Consider the following 16,563-nt stretch of genomic DNA (forward strand, 5'->3'; position numbering starts at 1 on the left):
TCATCTATTAACAAATATGTATTGAATTCTGTACATCATCTCAGAACTTCTAAGACCTTAGATTCTGAACTACTGAAATACTGGACAGATGGCAATGCCAGGAGGGGAAAAAAGGGTGTGGGCCAAGACTGTTCGTTGACACCAGGAATTTCTTCCCTCTTTCTTGATAAAAGAAACCTGACTCTGTTTGGAGAGGCAATGTACTCATATAAACATCTACATAAGATACAAATGGAAGTATCATATGGGACTTTTGCAGCTTGCTTCAATGGAGCTAACACAGTTGGGAGGCACACATCTGCTCTTCTACTCTTATTCCTTCCTGCTGTATGAAAGATAGATGTTATAGCTGGAGCTCCAGCAGCCATCTTGAATCATGAGGCATCAGCAAAAGGAAACCAAGCATTAAGGATGGCAGAATGGAAGTACAGGAGCCCATGCTCTTTAAAACTGTGGAGATGCCAACTAGTCATAGATTACTTAACTTTAGATTTATTTTTCATGAGCAAGAAACAAACGTCTGTCTTTTTAAAATTCACAGTTATTTTAGGTTCTCTGTCATAATGTTGCAAAATCTGATTCTAACTGAGATGAGATTTATTCATAGTTTTGCAAAACTGTGTGCACAACTTGTGTGAGGAACCGAGTTGCCTACACAGCTTGTCATGGTCTGTGCCCTCCCAGGACTCCCTGTGTGGTGGGGAGGACTAACAGGTACATGGGTCATTACAGCATTGGCTGGTAGGGGCTATGATGGTGGTTGTGCTCCAGGGTCTACAGCGAGAACTGAGACAGATGGCAACGCAAGCTCCATCCTCTCCATTCCCTTCAAATCATATCTAAATTCAATGACTCAACAAGTGTTCTTGGTCTGATTTTGTTCCATTGCCTACATTTAATTTTAATTTATTCCAGTACCTAATTTAAGCCTGGAGTTGAGGAGGGGAAAAAATGATAATGTGGACCAGATTTTAGATGGTTGGCACTTATAATTTCACAGAGAGTCTCAATGGAATAATAAGCAATGGTTATGAACTTGCTAAGAATCAATTTGGTACGTGGAGCTTCATCCAACTCACAATTATATAAATACTCAAGCTCTAGAAAATTGGCAGGAGGCTAAAATTACAAATGTGATCTGTGTCATTTCTTTAATGGACCAATTATTTTGATGCCTCCTTTTCCCCTTGGAAGGCACCTTAGCAGCACACGTGGCTAGCTTCTTACCTCTGGCCAAGACTGCTCTTGACTAACAGAACCTTCGTGTCTTACCCATCTCCAGATCTAGGCCAAATGGAGACACAAATCTATATTGAGCACTTATTAGGCACCAGGCCCATTACATGTGTGCTCTTATCTAATCTTTACAATAACCCTGCAAAATAGGTTCTAGAATCTTCCTTTCGCCAGTAAGAATCCAACACCCAGAGAGCCTGAGCACTCTGCCTCCAGTCCTAAACAGCTCTTGAGGGTAGAGCTGGGATTCAAACCCTTTCCTCTACACCATGCTGTTTCTCCCCAAAATGCCTAGTGTCTTCCCTGTCATCTTACAGCCTTTTAAGCCTGGAATCTCTTCTGTCCAATCTAAACAGCTTCCTACCCATGGGCTCTCCTTCCCAGTTTCCACCAGTCGAAATCCTACACCTCATCCAAATCTTTTGTGCAATAGCATCACCTCCCCAATAAACTTCCTTGCACCTCCCATCAGTGTGAACTGTGCTTCCTGGGAATTCTCCCCGCCCCATGCTTGGCTCTTACAACGCTTATCATTTTCTGTACTTTACCAGGGCTTTTTGCATCCTTTTTGTATCCTACCTGAATTATCCATTTTCAGCGGCAGGGAGGAAAGAAAGGACATTTGTTGCACACTTACTTTGTCGTAAGAGTTTGTCTCCTTTAATCCCTCAGATAATCCAATGAGGACTTTTTACCTGCCACGTTACTGATGAAGTTGGATACACAGCAACCTGAAGTGGTGGAATGAGATGCAAATCCAGAAAGCAAGAACTAGAAATTATAGATAATTTTCCCCACTCTGAGCCTAGCCCATCGCTCAGGCATCCAGCAAATGTTTGTGGAGTGAATTAATGAATGGATGAATGAATGAATGAATATTTGAAGGTCGGGTTACAAAGGAACTTAGTGAGAAATGACACCGGTAGGAGAGCTGAAGTACCCTGAAAAATACATATTCCAAGCACAGATGGGGTTCAGTGGCTGAAGAAAATCCCAAACACTGAAACGAGCTCAGAATAAAAAGAAACGGTTTCCTTAACGCTTTCACAACTAAAGGTGTGTCTCCGCAGACCAGGTACAGAAGACGCATTTGCAATCTACAGAGCTCCCTCCTTCGGAAAGCTCTGGAACACAGTCGGGTTTTGTTCGCAAACTTCGGCCGCGGGGGCGGGCAGGGGCCTGCCCCTTTAAGAATCTGGTCGAAGTCCTTTTCCTCTCCCTGCCCCCCCTCGCGGTGCCGGGGAAGCCCAGCGCCCACCCCTTTCTCCTCTTGCGGGCTTAACTACGGGTTCGGCTGCCCATCCGTCACAGAGGCGCCGCCTCTGATTGGCTTCGGGCCGGGAGGCGGGGCGGGAAGGCCGGAGAAACTAGTTTGTTGGCGGCGCCCCTGCTGTACCGCAGTAGCAGCGCGCTCAGCGGCTTTTGCGAGCCGGGGGAGGGGAGCGGCGGTGGCGAGGGCTGCGGAGCCTCGCGCGGGCGGCTAGGGGCCTCTGAGCGCGGCGGGTGGCGACGCCCCGAGCGGTGAGTACCCGGGCTGGGCTGGGGGCGCCGTCCTCGGGCCGGTCTAGCCGCGCGCCCGGCCGCCGGCTTTGGCACTTGTCACCACCCCCCACCCCGGGCCGGGACCGGGAGCGCCGGGTCCTGCGCGCCCCGCCGTGGGAGCCCCCGGCAGAGTGAGACTCGCGGGACCGCGTGCCCCGCGAGCAGCACAGCGGGGCTCGAGTCCCTGGAACCGCCTCGACCACCTCGGGGTCTCGGGGGGCTGGAGTCGGGGACAATGGTGGGGAGTGGAGGTCTGTAGAGAGCCGTCCCCTCCCCAACCCCGCTCCTCCCTCCTCGTGAGTGCCTGGGGACCCGGCGAGGGTATTTGCTGAAAGCTCTGAGCGAGAGAATGAATTGTTTTGCAAATGGATGTAGCGCTCGGGAGCTGCAACTCTTTCCCCTGGGAGTGCTTGATTCATTGAGTCCGCAGACTCTCTTTTTAAAAAATTACTATTGATCCTGGAAAGAGGAGGCTGTCTGTCTTTGAGGATGTGAGCAGCCCGGCTTTGCGCCGCGGGCCGGGCGAAGTCCCCGCGCACTTGACGCCGAGGGCCAGATGGCTGCCTGCCTCGAGCAGAGCGAGGGCAGAGGGGTTTAATCAAGGGAAAGGTCGTCCACGCGAGCCCGGCCCGGAGTCTCCTGTGCCCCGGCCGTTTACGTCCCACCTGACAGGGCCCCTCGTTTCTGTTTAGAGAGCTGTGGAGCAGCAGAGGAATGGTTACCCGTCCTAAGCCCCGCCCACCTGCCCCCCAGGGTGGCCGCCACCCTAGCAGGTCCAGATCAAGCCTTCTCTGGCCCCGGCTGTCCTGTTCACCCCATCTTGCCCTGGCTCCGGGACCCCACAGCACTTGGGCACGCCCCCCACTCCTTTTCCCCTCGTGGTTGCTTGAGAAGCTTTCTGGTTGGGACTCTGTGCCCCCAGGGGCACCATACAGTTTTGTGCTGGTGCTTCAAAGAACCCAAAGTTCATTTCCACTATCTTTGAGCAGAGGAATCTTTATAGAGATCTTAACAAAGGGGGTGGGGTGGGGTGGGGCTCGACCCAGCGGTGGGGCCCGACCCAGGTCCCCCGCAGGTTTAACGCAGCCACTCTGGGTCCTGCTGGGTTGGCTTTGGGCAGGGGGAAGGCTCCCTGAGTTTTGGCCCTCCCTGGTGAGTCAGGGCAGAGAAGGCCAGGTGTCTGGGCCTTTTGGTTTCGATCTGGTTCTGGCGGCGTGACTGAGGGAGGGAAGTTGCCAGGGGGAGAGGAGGCAGGAACCCCACAGTCTGATCACAGGACAGACTCTGGTGACTCTGACTTGGGTCAGGCCCTTTGGGACCCTGGGCCTCAGTCTACCCCTTCACAGGTGGGACCTATGCTCTTTGAGGCAGGGTGTGCTGTTAGGATTGCTAAGGGGGTGTTGGTGAAGGCTTGCATTTGGGGACTGGGGGGGAGTAGGACCCAAGGTCCACCCCACCGGGGGCAGGTTTGGTGTCCTTCTAACACCGGGTCCTTGAGTCCCCAAGCCGTGCCTTTGGAGGATGAGGGAATCAGTCTTCCGTGCCCGGCAGCTATCTCTGTCTTGAGCCATTCCCTTTGTCAGGAAGTGACTCCATGCAGGTTACTCAAAAGAAGGTAGAGAGAAATGGTAGAGACCTTCTTCCCGGGGCTCAGGCTGCAGCCGGATTTATGTATGCGGGGCAGAGAGAGGAGCCGCGGGCGAGTGGCACGCTCCACCTCAGAGGCGGCTTCTGCAGCCTGATGCCCCTTAATAGCATCTTAAACCTGCGGGCGCTCAGTGTGGGAGAAGAGAGCAGGAAGAAAGAGGACTATTACCCGGGCCTTGGACTTCCTGGTCTGCAGCGAAAGCAGGAGTGTTTCTTCCCATCTATTACCGTGATGCACGATGGCGGGGGGGGGGGGGGGGGGGGGCAGTCAAAAGGAGTGGTGGTTTTTTCATTCATTCGTGAATCGATTAATTGATTCATGGTTTGAAGGGGCTTGATTGGGACCCTGCCTTCGGGGAGCTCCTGGACCAGGTGTGCTGGCATGTATGTGGGTTAGAGGCCCTGACACATCGAGGTGTGCACAGTACCCCAGTGACAAAGGCAGCAAGGGGAGCTGAGGGGACACAGGAGGTGCACGGGTGGTGAAGGCTTCCTGGAGAGAGGATGCCTTGACTAAGTAAAGATGAGAAAGGCATGTCGTGGGCTACCACCTCCCCCCACCCACTCACACTTCTCCCAGAGGCCACTTCATTGCCAGCCTCCAGGCAGGTGCAGGTTGAGGGCAGAGAGCATGCAGGTGGGAGGTGATGGAAAGGTTCACCTGGGACTATGGTGGTCTGGCCCAGGAGTCCCCCAGGAAGATGGGGATACAGCCGAAGTGCTCAGGGGATCATGGGAGAACCCACCCCACCAGCCCCAAAGACCAGCCCATTGCCTGAGCCGTTAGTCCCACGGTACCAGCCCTCAGTGTGGGTGTGGCCTGAAAAAGGAGGGGGGGCTAGCAGAGCTGGCACAAGAAAACTGAGTGGCCAGACACAATGAATTGGCTGATTGAGATGCTCCTTTTCATCTAATGTGGTAAATTTCATAATTGAATTGCCTTAGGCAACCAGGGCTGTTGAAGCGTTTTCCCAGCCAGAAAACACTTAGTTGGGACAGCTAGGGGCGGGGGTGGGGAGAGTGTATGCATCCACAGCTTTTACTCACAGCATCCCAGCTGGCCTTTTCCCTTAGGAATCTGGGTCTGTCCCCAGGTGATGGAAGTCAGCCCAGCCTCCCCTGTAGGTTCCACTCCCTTTCCTAGACCACCTGGCCCCTGAGCAGCACTGCTCCCACCCCAATCTAATATGTAGCTAAAGCTGATACCTGTCACCTTCAGGCACTCACCTTGCCAGACTTACTCCAGGTCCCTTAGCTGTTAGGAGCATGGAAGGGGGATTGTGGGATGGAGGGCAGAGAGAGGGCTCAGGGATGGGAGGGTTCCCTGTTATTAAGTCTCTTCAGCAGCAGGTTGGGGGTTGGGGGGAAGAGCATGGGCTCTTTGAACTGGACTCGGGTTCAGATGTTGCTTATGTGTCTGTGGTCAGCCCTCTCCTGGGGTCCCAGCCACCTGCACCCACCCTGCCCCCTCCCTCTAGTGCCAGTAGACGCTGTTCTTCCTTACTGCTAAACCTTTCCTTCCCAGCCCTGTCAGTGACCTTTTGGATGAAAAATGGTAGGCATGTGTGGCTCACTAACCTGTTTTTAAAAGTGCCAGCTCTGTGGTCTCAGAAATCCAGCTTAGCTGGGAAATTTCACTGTATTTTCTGCAAATACATAAAAATCTCCCAAGCCATTCTTTTCCCCAACGATGGTCTCCTGCACCTCTGGGACAGAGTTTAGATGAGGCTCTCTGGGCCCCACCCTGTTTCAGCGTGACTGAGGCCCAAGGCCAGCTCCACCTCTTCACCAGCTATCCCGCAGATGGAACCCTCACACCTGGACCGTGTCAGCAGAAAGAGCACTTAAGTGGGGGTCTGGGAGTCCTGCTCTGCCCCTACCTGGCTGTGCAACTTCCTGTATGTCCCCTTACCTCTATGGGCCTCGATTTGCTCTTCTGTAAAATGGGTGGATGTTCTTCGGTACAATGCTACTATTAAATGTCTTGCTGTAAAATCTCAAAAGGTCTTGTGTCCTCTGGTATTAAGTAGTTTTATAAAGCTTGAGTTACTTGCATGGTTCTCTTGGGCAGGAAGAGGGAGAGGTGGCCGGTGGAGTGCAGAGGGGCTGAATTAGAAGGCAGGAATCTGGCGTCCTAGCTCCAGCTCCGCCTCTGATGGGTGCTGTGGGCCTTTGGGCAGCTCGCCTTCCTTCTCTGGGCCCTCATTTTTCCACCTGTAGAATGAAAGTGTTGTAGTAGGCAGGCTCCCCATTTCCTTTCCTTTCTTGGTGAGTGGAAACTGAGTCAGACTTTCCCAGTAACTCCAGAGGGACAGGGCTCTCTCCTCCCTCGGTCCCCTGCCTCTGTCCACTGCCTTGGAGTTTGGGGCCCAGGTGTGAAGGGCAGCAGGTGTGGGAGCACACCCCCCACCCAGCCCGGAACAGATGGGGTGAGACCTAGCCTGCGGAGTGTCCCCTGGGCATAGAGCCTAGGGCCACGAGGGATCTTGAGGGAGCCCAGGGGGACAGAGGAGGACGCCAGGCTCCCTGCCTTCTGCACGCAGCACTTTGCCAAGGAGGCGCCTGCAAGAGGAGTCTGATGGCTCCTCCTGCGAGGAGGCGGTAGGGGGGGGCTGAGCAGGGCGGTGGGAGAACTGTGTCAGCAACTGCCAAAGGGAGGACCCCTTTGTCGCTCCCCACCCACCTCTGTCTGCCAGGAAGTCACCTTGGACTGTCAGCCGCCCGCCCCTCAGAGTAGGATTCGGGATAGGATGGAAACTCAAACTCAGACTTGCTTATTTTCTGCCTGCTCCTGTTGGGCCCCCAGGGAGAGGCTGACCACAGATCAATCTAGGCTGAAAGGAATTAATTTCCTAATTAAGATAAGAAAGGCCTGGCTCATTCAAACCCCAGGATGAGCTGCCTGTCCGATTTGCAGTTGGGCAGGTCAGATCTGTCTGGGCAGGAGTGAGGGCCAAGAGACGGAGGAGCTCTTTTTCTAGAAAGCCATGGCGATTGCATCCTGCATCCAGAGTTCAAGTTCTGCTGTATCCCAGCTGGGCTTGCGAGACCTTGGGCAGCAAGTCCCTTAACCCGTGAGCACCTGTATTGTTTGCGGCTTTGGAAGTCCGAGGGAGTGAGATGTACAGCTCCATTCAGGCAACAGACATTTATTCAGCACCTTCTGAATGGCTCACCCTGGACAAGAAAGTGGGAAGGGAAGTCAGGTTCAAAGAGGGTCTGTACTTGCAAGCTCGGCCTCTGGCCTGGGAGACAGACAAGTAGTCAGGTGGTTATGGGTCAGCGCTAGGCTGTGAGTGGCGTGGCCAGAGCCATTGGACACGTGAGGAAATGGACTGTCGTTTGTATCTCGATTCCTAATGTGGCCAACGAATGTTTTTTGCCGTCTGTTTTCTGCCAGGCTCTGCGATGCAGCAGAGAACAAGGCAAGGTCCCCACCATCCTGAGGCCCCCATTCAACTGGGGGAGGCAGATCACAGATGGATAAAATAAATAGAGCTGCAGTTGGGCTGCAGAAGGCGGACGGGGAGGTGTGAGGAAAAGGATCAAGGTGGGGCATCTGCTTAGACGAGGGGGCTCTGGGCTGGTGACATTTGAGCTGCAAGATGGCAAGAGGCAGCCGTGGGAAGATCTGAGGAAGGGGGTGCCCAGCAAGTGCACAGGCTGGGAACATCGTGGGCTGGGGAGGGGGTTGAGACGAGACCCAGAGATAGGCTGCAGCCATTCCATTCTGGAATCTTCTGATGCATAGGGAGCCTAAGGAAAACATGTTCCTTTTAAGTTGTTTTATTGTCTTTAATTTCAATCATACATCAGTAGGTTCCCTTTATAAACAAACAATGTAAGAAGAAATGGAGCATGGTATGAAAGTGGCCCCATCCTTGGTATCTGTCAGCAGTTTGGGGCATACTGTTCTCGTCCCCCTTTTCATATACAGATTTTGTGCTTATATAATTTGGATCACACTCAGTACTCCACAGTGTCTATCACTTACTGTGTGGTGGATCTCTTTCTCTTTTCACAGCAGTGTAATATTCCACAGTGTGGCCAGACCACCATCTTTCAGCTCACAGTCTCCTAACAGGAGACGTTTCGGTTGTGTCTGATTTTTCTTCCCCCCTATACAATCCATGAAGTCATGTACATCCTTGATCATACGTCTTTCTGGTCTTTAAATTTTCATTGTCAAAACCAAGTGCCATTTGCGAAGACTAATAAGCCAGTTTTCTCTCCCATTGATGGTGTCTGGGAGCCCACTTCCCCACTTCCTCACCACACTTGATATTATCCACATTTTCGCTTTTAGCTAATGTGACGGGGGAAAAGGATCTCATTATTCCTTAAAAAAAAAATGTGATCCGGTTTATTCAGGCTTTCTCTTTTTATTGTAATCCATCGTTGTTTTTTCCAGAGGATCAAGGTTTAGCGAGCGCTGCCTCTCGCTGGTCTGACCGTGACTGGGGACTCAGTGACGCCTTTGCCCTGTGTACTCATCTGTGAAATGAGGTCCTTTTAATCCCTGCCCTGCCCCCTGCCAGGCTGCTGCGTTTTGGGCATGGGAAAACATTCCTGAAAGTTCATTTTATGCTGAAAAGCTCTGCAGACATCATGGGTTTTACTAGTGAAAGGCAGATATCTGGAGCCTGGAACATTTGAATGGATGTGAGTGTTTCTAAACAGCCAGTGTGTCCAGGGGAGGGGCTGGGCTGGCTTTAGGTGGGACATCTGCCTTGCATCCCTGAGATGGGGAGGGCCTCACCCAGCCGAGTCAAAGAAATGAGCCAGGAGGGCAGAGAAGGTTCTCTAGCTGGTCCTCTAGCTGGTCTAGGGACAGGCTCAGAAAGGGGCATTGGTCCCCACAGACTTGATCCCCCATTTATCTGTTGGTAGAGACCAAAGGCTGGGGCTCCTAGAACTTTGTGTATTTCCATGTTTGTTACTTTGGGGGTCCTTGTCTGTTTTCCTGTAACAGGAGGCTTTAAAATAAGCAAAAGATTGACAAAAGGGCCCTTGTACTTGATTCGGAGACAGAAGGAGGGGAAGCTGTGGGGATTGATAAAGGAAGGGTGGGATCAGGGCCAAGGAAAACCAGGCCCTGTGGTCCCTGGGCGGCCTCAGGCCCCATGATGCAGGAGCCAGGGAGCTGACTGGGCCCCTGGAGGAATTCATCAGTGCTGGGATTCAGGTGCCTGGGGATACATAGCTAGGCTCTCCTGTCCTTCCCCAAGTGGGCCCTAACACAGCGGGCCGACACCTTGGGGAGCAGCGTCCAGGCTTGGCTGTGATTGCCCTGCTGCCGCCTGGGACCTAAGCCCTGGTGGAGGCTTCTGTTATCCCCACCAGCCCGACCTGGTTGGGACAGCTGTGGGGAGCTGGGGGGGACTAGGCCACAGACAGGAAGGTGGACAGACACGGGTTGCGGGGGGTGGTGATAGCAGCGGACGAACAAGCAGGTGGTCAAAGGGCTTTGGTCGGGAAGCATCCTGCCTTCGTACCTCTGCAGCCAGTGGGCAGGAGGAGGGAAGGCTGAGACCTTGACTGCAGGCACACCTTTGCATTTGTTAGGCATCCCATGGTTCTGAGGGTTGCGTTTTTCATGAAGGGAGTGAGGGGAGCCTCTCACTCAGGAGCTGGCTCGAGGGCGGTCGGTGAGGGCAGGGGCAGAGTGGGCTGCCCTTTCTGGGTGCCACCCCACTGCCACCCCCAGCCCAGCCTGCAGGGGTTTGTGGAGTCAGAGTGAGGTCGAGTCGCCAGGTTTTGTTTCAGGCACCAGGATCGACTGGTCTGTCCATGTTGCAGGAAGTAAAAAAGTAAAATAGCTATTTTTACCACTCCAACTAGGACTTTTTACAGGAAGGTACAATTACAAGCAAAATGTCAGGGTTTGGCTGGCCAGCTGATCCCTGGGAGGCTGCCACAGGCCAAGGCAGGGACGACGGCGGTGTCAGTGGGTGTGTGAAGCAAGACTCATTTGCACGTGGACACATCCCTACCCTGGGTGCTGGGTGGCTTCCTCTGAACCGCTTGCAGTGTCTGTATAGTTTTCCTCTAGGCAGAAAAGAGGCCTTTGCCGGGATTTGTCCAGGTTAGTGCACCTGAACACGTTATGATTGGCTGGTCATGCGATTATGAAGCCAATCTGGGGAGCTGTAAGCCATTCTGTTCCGGACTGCTCAGGAAGTTGAAATTTTGTTAAATGAAATTATTGAGAACCTACGGTGTGATAGCCACACTGCTAAGTGCTAGAGGTAGAGATGGATCAGACAGACCCCGCCCTAGAGCGTCACCCATGCAGCATTAAGGATGCAGAAAGTGCCATCCCCGAACCCTTTGGACAAGCACCTGGTATGTTTTTAATTTATATGCATTATGGCCAGAGGCCAAGCAGGGCTTATGTTAGCTTCTGTTGTGGCCTAACGGATCACCACTAACTTAGTGGCTTAAACAATACCTATTTATTAGCTCACAGTTCTGTAGGTCAGAAACCTGGGCTGGCTCAACTGGGTTCTCTGCTTAGGCTGTCACAAGTCCAAGGTCAAGTACCGGCTGGACTGGGCTCTTATCCTGAGGGTCTGGGGGAGAATCTCCTTCCAGACTCATTCAGGTTGTTGGGAGAATCAAGTTCTTGGTGGTTGTAGGACTGAGGTCCCTCTCGCCTCCCTGGCTGTCAGCTAGGTGCTGATCTTGGCTCCTACAGGCTGCTGCATTCCATGCCAGATACCCGCTACCCCACCCCATCTCTAAGCAGCAGTGGAGCGTCAGATCCTTTCCCGCTTCAGATCTCTGACATCAACTTCTGCAATCAGCTGAAGAAAACTCTGCTTTAAAGAGCTCATGTGATTAAGTCAGGCCCACTCAGAGCATCTCCCTATTTTAAGGCCACCTGATTAGTTAGTAACATCATTAATTATATCTGCAAATCCCTTTGCTATGTAGGTAACATGGTCACAGGAGTAAGACCAGGGATGGAGATCAGGGTTCCATTCTTGAATTTTCCTGCCAAGGGCTTGTGCCAACAGGGGCTACAACAGCAACAGTATTGATAACAGCAGGTCTCATGAATAGAGTGAATTTTGTGTGTCCCACCATGCTGGGCTTTTTACATGGACCTTCTCATTTAATTCTCAGGATAGCACATTGACACTTATTCCACCCGCCCCGTTTTCCAGATGAGAAAAACTGGGGCTCAGAGAATATAAGTACCTTGGACCAGTCATACAGGTAGAAACAGCAGTGCTGGGATTTGAGACCAGGACCTTAGCGCCTAACCACCCCCTCAGGGTGCTCGAGGCCAACATCTCCAGTTTGATTACTGTGATTTGCAGAACACTATGTAGGACAGGGATGAGGGTTGCTCTTTCCCATCCAGCATTTAAAATACTTAAATATGAAACATACCAATCATATTGCAGGTTAACACAGCAGACACTGAGGGCCTCTCACGTGGATCTTTTTGATTCTTATTCCAGTGGGTATTTGTGGTTAATCTACTTCCCATTCAGCAATATTATTGATCTAATGTATTCCAGGCAGCCAAGATGACACAGAATAGTGTCCTCGATGAGTTGAAAATAAAAATAAAGGCAGAGTACCCAATGCCCTGAAGGAATAAATAATGCTGGACTAGAGAAGAACCCTCACAGTACCGCAGCAAAGGGCCAACGGGTATTAGAATGTTAATTGCAGGAGACAAGACAGAAATGTTCTCTTTACTCTCTGCCATGTTCCTGGTGCATAGCACAGGGCCCAGCACATGGTAGGTGCTCAGAAATTCCTTGTCAGGTTAATTTTTTCAGTATCTACTATGTACGAGGCCCTGTACACGCCAGACAGATGTCAAGTCCAGGGGAGAGTGTGAGCGTGAAAAGAGAGGGCTTATGGAGAGAGGGAGTGGGGATGGGAGAGCTAGAAAGTCCAGCATGTGCCGCAGCGAGTGGTGGGGGAGAGGGGCTGGGGACCAGATTGCACACGGCTTGGATGTCCAAGCCTCCTTGAAGCTTCTGAGCAGGAGGGAATGGTGGTCAAAAGTGAAGACCGGATTGCCTGGAGTGGGAGAGACTGGGGACAGGGCCTGTTCATAGCCCATTCCGCAGCTGTGAAGTCCTCACCTTGTTTCCAATGCAGGACTAGCCACACAAGGGACCCGGGAAGGAGGATTTAATGGAACTTGGTGGCCGAATGATACGCTAAAAATGTATGTACGAATGAGTTGCAGTTTCTGGGCACCCATGTATTTGGCTATAAATACACGTTACATATGTAATTTCAAGAGACCAAGAATCATCAACTGCGAAGCCCAAGGGCAGCAGCCTGTGCATGGCCCCTGTAGTTTGCCGTCTCAGGCGCTGCCCTCTGCAAACCACCGAGGTCTGTTATTTGGGGGAAAATGAGGGGTCCTGTGGTGAGAAGAAAGCATCTGGTGATGGAGGGAGGGGCAGAGCAGGCTGGGTTCTTCGAGGGGAGGCCGGCCAGCGGGGATCAGAGGACGCCAGCTCCTGTGCCCACACGTCCGTGCAGGCTGGGGAGGGGCCAAGACCCTCCGGGCAGGTGATTCCACTCTCACTGCCCTTCACTTTCCATGGCAGTTTCTTTTTCGAGTCCTTTTAAAAAAACATGGTTAATGTGTGGAAAATGAGGAAGTTTTGCTAACCCACTGTTCTCACCGTGTGGTCCCGGAGGGTCCCTGGGATTTTTTCGGGGTCCACGGGGTCAAAACTGTATTCATAGTAACACCCAGATATTATTTGCCTTTTTCACCCATTCCCTCCAAGTGCATACATAACCCCGTGACCCAATGTTTTCCAGATGATCATTGCATGAAGTTACTAAATCATGCATGGGTAAGTGAGCCAGAGTGCAAGACAGACCAGGAGACGGGAAGGTCATGGAGTACGCAAGTGCACCACACGGGCGCAGGTCCCACACTGCAGCTAACCTTTAAGGAACTAGTGCTTGACAAGTCTTAGTGTTTTGTCAAAGAGGAATATCCAGAATGATCGGAAAAGGCTCTTAAAATCTGTTCCCTTTTCCAACTCCCTGTCTGTATGAGGCTGGATTTTCTTGTAGTCTCCAATGAAAACATTTTACAATGTTTAGGAGTATGGGATTAACACTTACACACTACTATATATAAAGTAGGTAAGCAATAAGGATTTACTGTATAGCACTGGGAACTATATTCAGGATCTTGTAATAACCTATGATGGAAAGTAATCTAAAAATATATATATAACAATCACTTTGCTGTACACCTGAAACTAACACAATATTGTAAATCAGCTATACTTCAATTAAAAAAAAAACACGACATTTTACAACAAATTGAATGCAGAAGCAGTTAGAGAGTCTGGCCACTATTCTCAATAAAATAAATTTTTTTTGGAAACTAGATTTATGAAAAACAACTGTTATTTATGCTAACATATAATGAGTTTATTACTGTTCTTCAGGTAACTAGTATACATTTCAATTTTGTCTCAGTTTTAATTTTGTCTGTGATAAATATCAATAGGTTAAACCACGTAACAGAAGCCCCTTAGGTTCCTCAATCGTTTTCAAATTGTAAAAAGATCCTGAGACCAAACCATTTGAGAACAGGTGTGCTAGGCAAAGCCCTTGCAAGCTGGGGCCTGGGTGTGGGCCCTGAACCCAGCTCTGTTCATCTGTTTTCCCCTTTCAGTCCCTTGGCAATCCTGCGAGGTTGGTGTGATTATTTTCACGTCCATTTTACAAATGTGGAAACCGAGGCACTGAGCATCTGAATACCCAGCACAAGCCTTGCAGTATAGAGGTGGCAGTGCCAGCAAGCAGGGAGGTGCCAGACCGACGTCCCTGTTCCCCAGGCAGGGAGGAAGGCAGGCGCCCGAGAGAGAGCTTGTAATGCAGGCCTGGTCTGCGTCCTCAAGTTACGTGCTGTTGGATGTAGTGCGAGTTCTTCAGGGTGGCCGGGGCCTGGCAGGCGGGGGGGCACACTTCCACACCCTTCCTCCTTTCCTGAGGCCCAGGAAGGCAGACTCAGGTTTGCTAAGTGGCAGCAAGGCACTTGGGAAATCAAGTGTTTTTCATTAAAAACAGCATCTCCTGTTCAGGCACACGGCGTTTGCAGCCAGGAAGGCGGTTCTTCTTTCTAAACAGCCCATGTTGTGCCTTTCGAGCAGGGACTTTGGAGCAAAACAGCTTTGAATACTGAGGATGTGTGCGCGTTTCTTACCTTCTCTGAGCCTCAGTTTGCCCACCTGTACAATAGGGACCGTGACGCCTCAAAGAGGTGCCGTAAGGATGAAATGAAAGAAGGCATGTACAGGGCCTGGGGCAAAACCTCGCTCACAGCCAGGTTCGAAAAAAGTGACCCCGGGACTTCCCTGGCGGTCCAGTGGTTAGGACTCAGCACTGCACGGGGCACAGGTTCGACCCCTGGCCGGGGAACTAAGATCCCACATGCTGCGTGGCACGACCCCAAAAAAAAGAAAAAAAAAAAGTGACCCTGCATCTGGCACAGTGTCCGGCAGGTTCAGGGGTGTGTGCGGTGGGGACAGCCTCCCCGCCCTCCTCCCCAGTGGTAGCTATCAACCCGTTTCTCACCCAGCCTACCAGAGACAGTCTGCAACCTCAGCAGGTGTTTGTGTGTGTATTACGTGTCTATGTGTATGACTAGGTAGTGGGTTTTTAATAGATGTAAGAGATGGCATCCTATTCATAGCACTTCTCGTTTTAGCAGAGAAAGCCAGTTGCTTATTTTTTTATATATATAGTTCTGTAGTACTCCATTGTATGAATGAACCACCATTTCTTTAACTGGGCCTCTTGCCTGTGAACACTGAGCCTGTTTCCAGCCTTTTGCTTGCAGCCAAGAGGGAACTTGCAAGTGTGATGGAGGGCAGGATTCCTGGGCGTGGAGGGGCTGGGGCAGAGGGCTTTTGTCATTTTGAAAGATCTTACCAAAGTGCTCTCCAGCTACACCGCCCTGCCCTCCTCCCTCTCCATGGGAGGGGAGAAACAGAGCTGTGTCTTGGGCTTTAGCAATTGAGGCACATTCCCATTCTGGTTCGACAGCAGCCCTGGCAGCCTGGAGTAGAACGAAGCTTTTAGAGCACAGGGAGAAAGAAATCCACGAACAAGTAGCCGGTGCTTGACTTTTTTTTTTTTTTTTTTTTCCTTCTGTCCTGTTCTGCGTGTGCATTTTCCTCCCAGGCTGTCACTCCAGGTGGCTTACTGAAAGTGATATCTAGGCCACAGTGCTTTTAATGACTCCATCTGTGGGCCTCTGTGACTCTTTCAGGGGACCAGACAGGAAGAGAGACAGCCTCCCTCCAGGCCCCCAGCCTCCCTCTGTTTGCCAAGGGCCCGGCCAGTCCTGTTGAAGAGGGAGGAACCCGGGACCAGGAGGTGATGTTTGCTTTGTACGGGGGCTGTTCTCTGCCCCTGCTTGTTTCTCTCTGTCTCGCTCTGGATACGTGAAAGGAAACAAGCGATTTCAACAGATGGGCGAACCTGAGCACCAAGTTCTTTGTCCCCTCTGTGGTTAGACCAGGGACGTCCATTTCATTGGCCCCGCTCCCGTCTGCAGCAATAGCTGGGCTTGCAGACCCCCAGCCTCGGGGGCCAGAGACAGTCCAGGCGGCCCCACTGAGCTGAGGGGCAGCAGGATGCGGCAGTGGAAGCCAGGTGGCAGGTTCTCTCGGCTCGGCCCTGCCCTGCCGAATTTGGAGGCGTCTGAGCCACTCCTCACTTAGCTGAAAGAAGCCTCTTTGTTGCAGGGGTGGTTTCATTAAGCATGGTAACCAGAGCTTCTATGACAGTATGACGTCAAACATCTGTAATTCTTCTCCAAAGATTTTTATCTCAAGAGAATACAGTGATTCATAATACACCGCAGCAAAGACGTTATTTGTTCGTTGGATACAAATGCAAAACTATGGATGGATGAATTAGTCATGGTGGTTATATACTTCACAGACATTAAAAATTACAGCTGACAACCCCAGAGACACTGGGATAAACCAACCGGTTCATCCCAGTGTCTGCACGCGGGAGACCCCTGATCAATCTGTGTTCAGTGGTGCATGAAGGATAGGAGCACCGCACACTCTGTGAATGGTAAAAAACTGTGTGAAATTGTATTCTATAATTGCAACAATG

The 16,563-nt window shown here is 51.5% G+C and overlaps 1 protein-coding gene across 2 annotated transcripts in view; it reads left to right on the top strand.

The window, feature by feature from the left end:
• Positions 1–2,618: 2,618 nt before the first annotated feature.
• Positions 2,619–16,563, top strand: part of KLHL25 (kelch like family member 25) — a 48,493-nt gene continuing 34,548 nt past the window's right edge. For both annotated transcript variants that reach the window (XM_057543457.1, XM_057543456.1), the window contains exon 1: positions 2,619–2,757. The gene's annotated coding sequence lies outside the window, so the exon portion shown is untranslated. The remainder of the gene's footprint in view (positions 2,758–16,563) is intronic.

Source organism: Balaenoptera acutorostrata, chromosome 3 (genome assembly GCF_949987535.1).
Source record: "Balaenoptera acutorostrata chromosome 3, mBalAcu1.1, whole genome shotgun sequence".
Taxonomy (NCBI): domain Eukaryota; kingdom Metazoa; phylum Chordata; class Mammalia; order Artiodactyla; family Balaenopteridae; genus Balaenoptera; species Balaenoptera acutorostrata.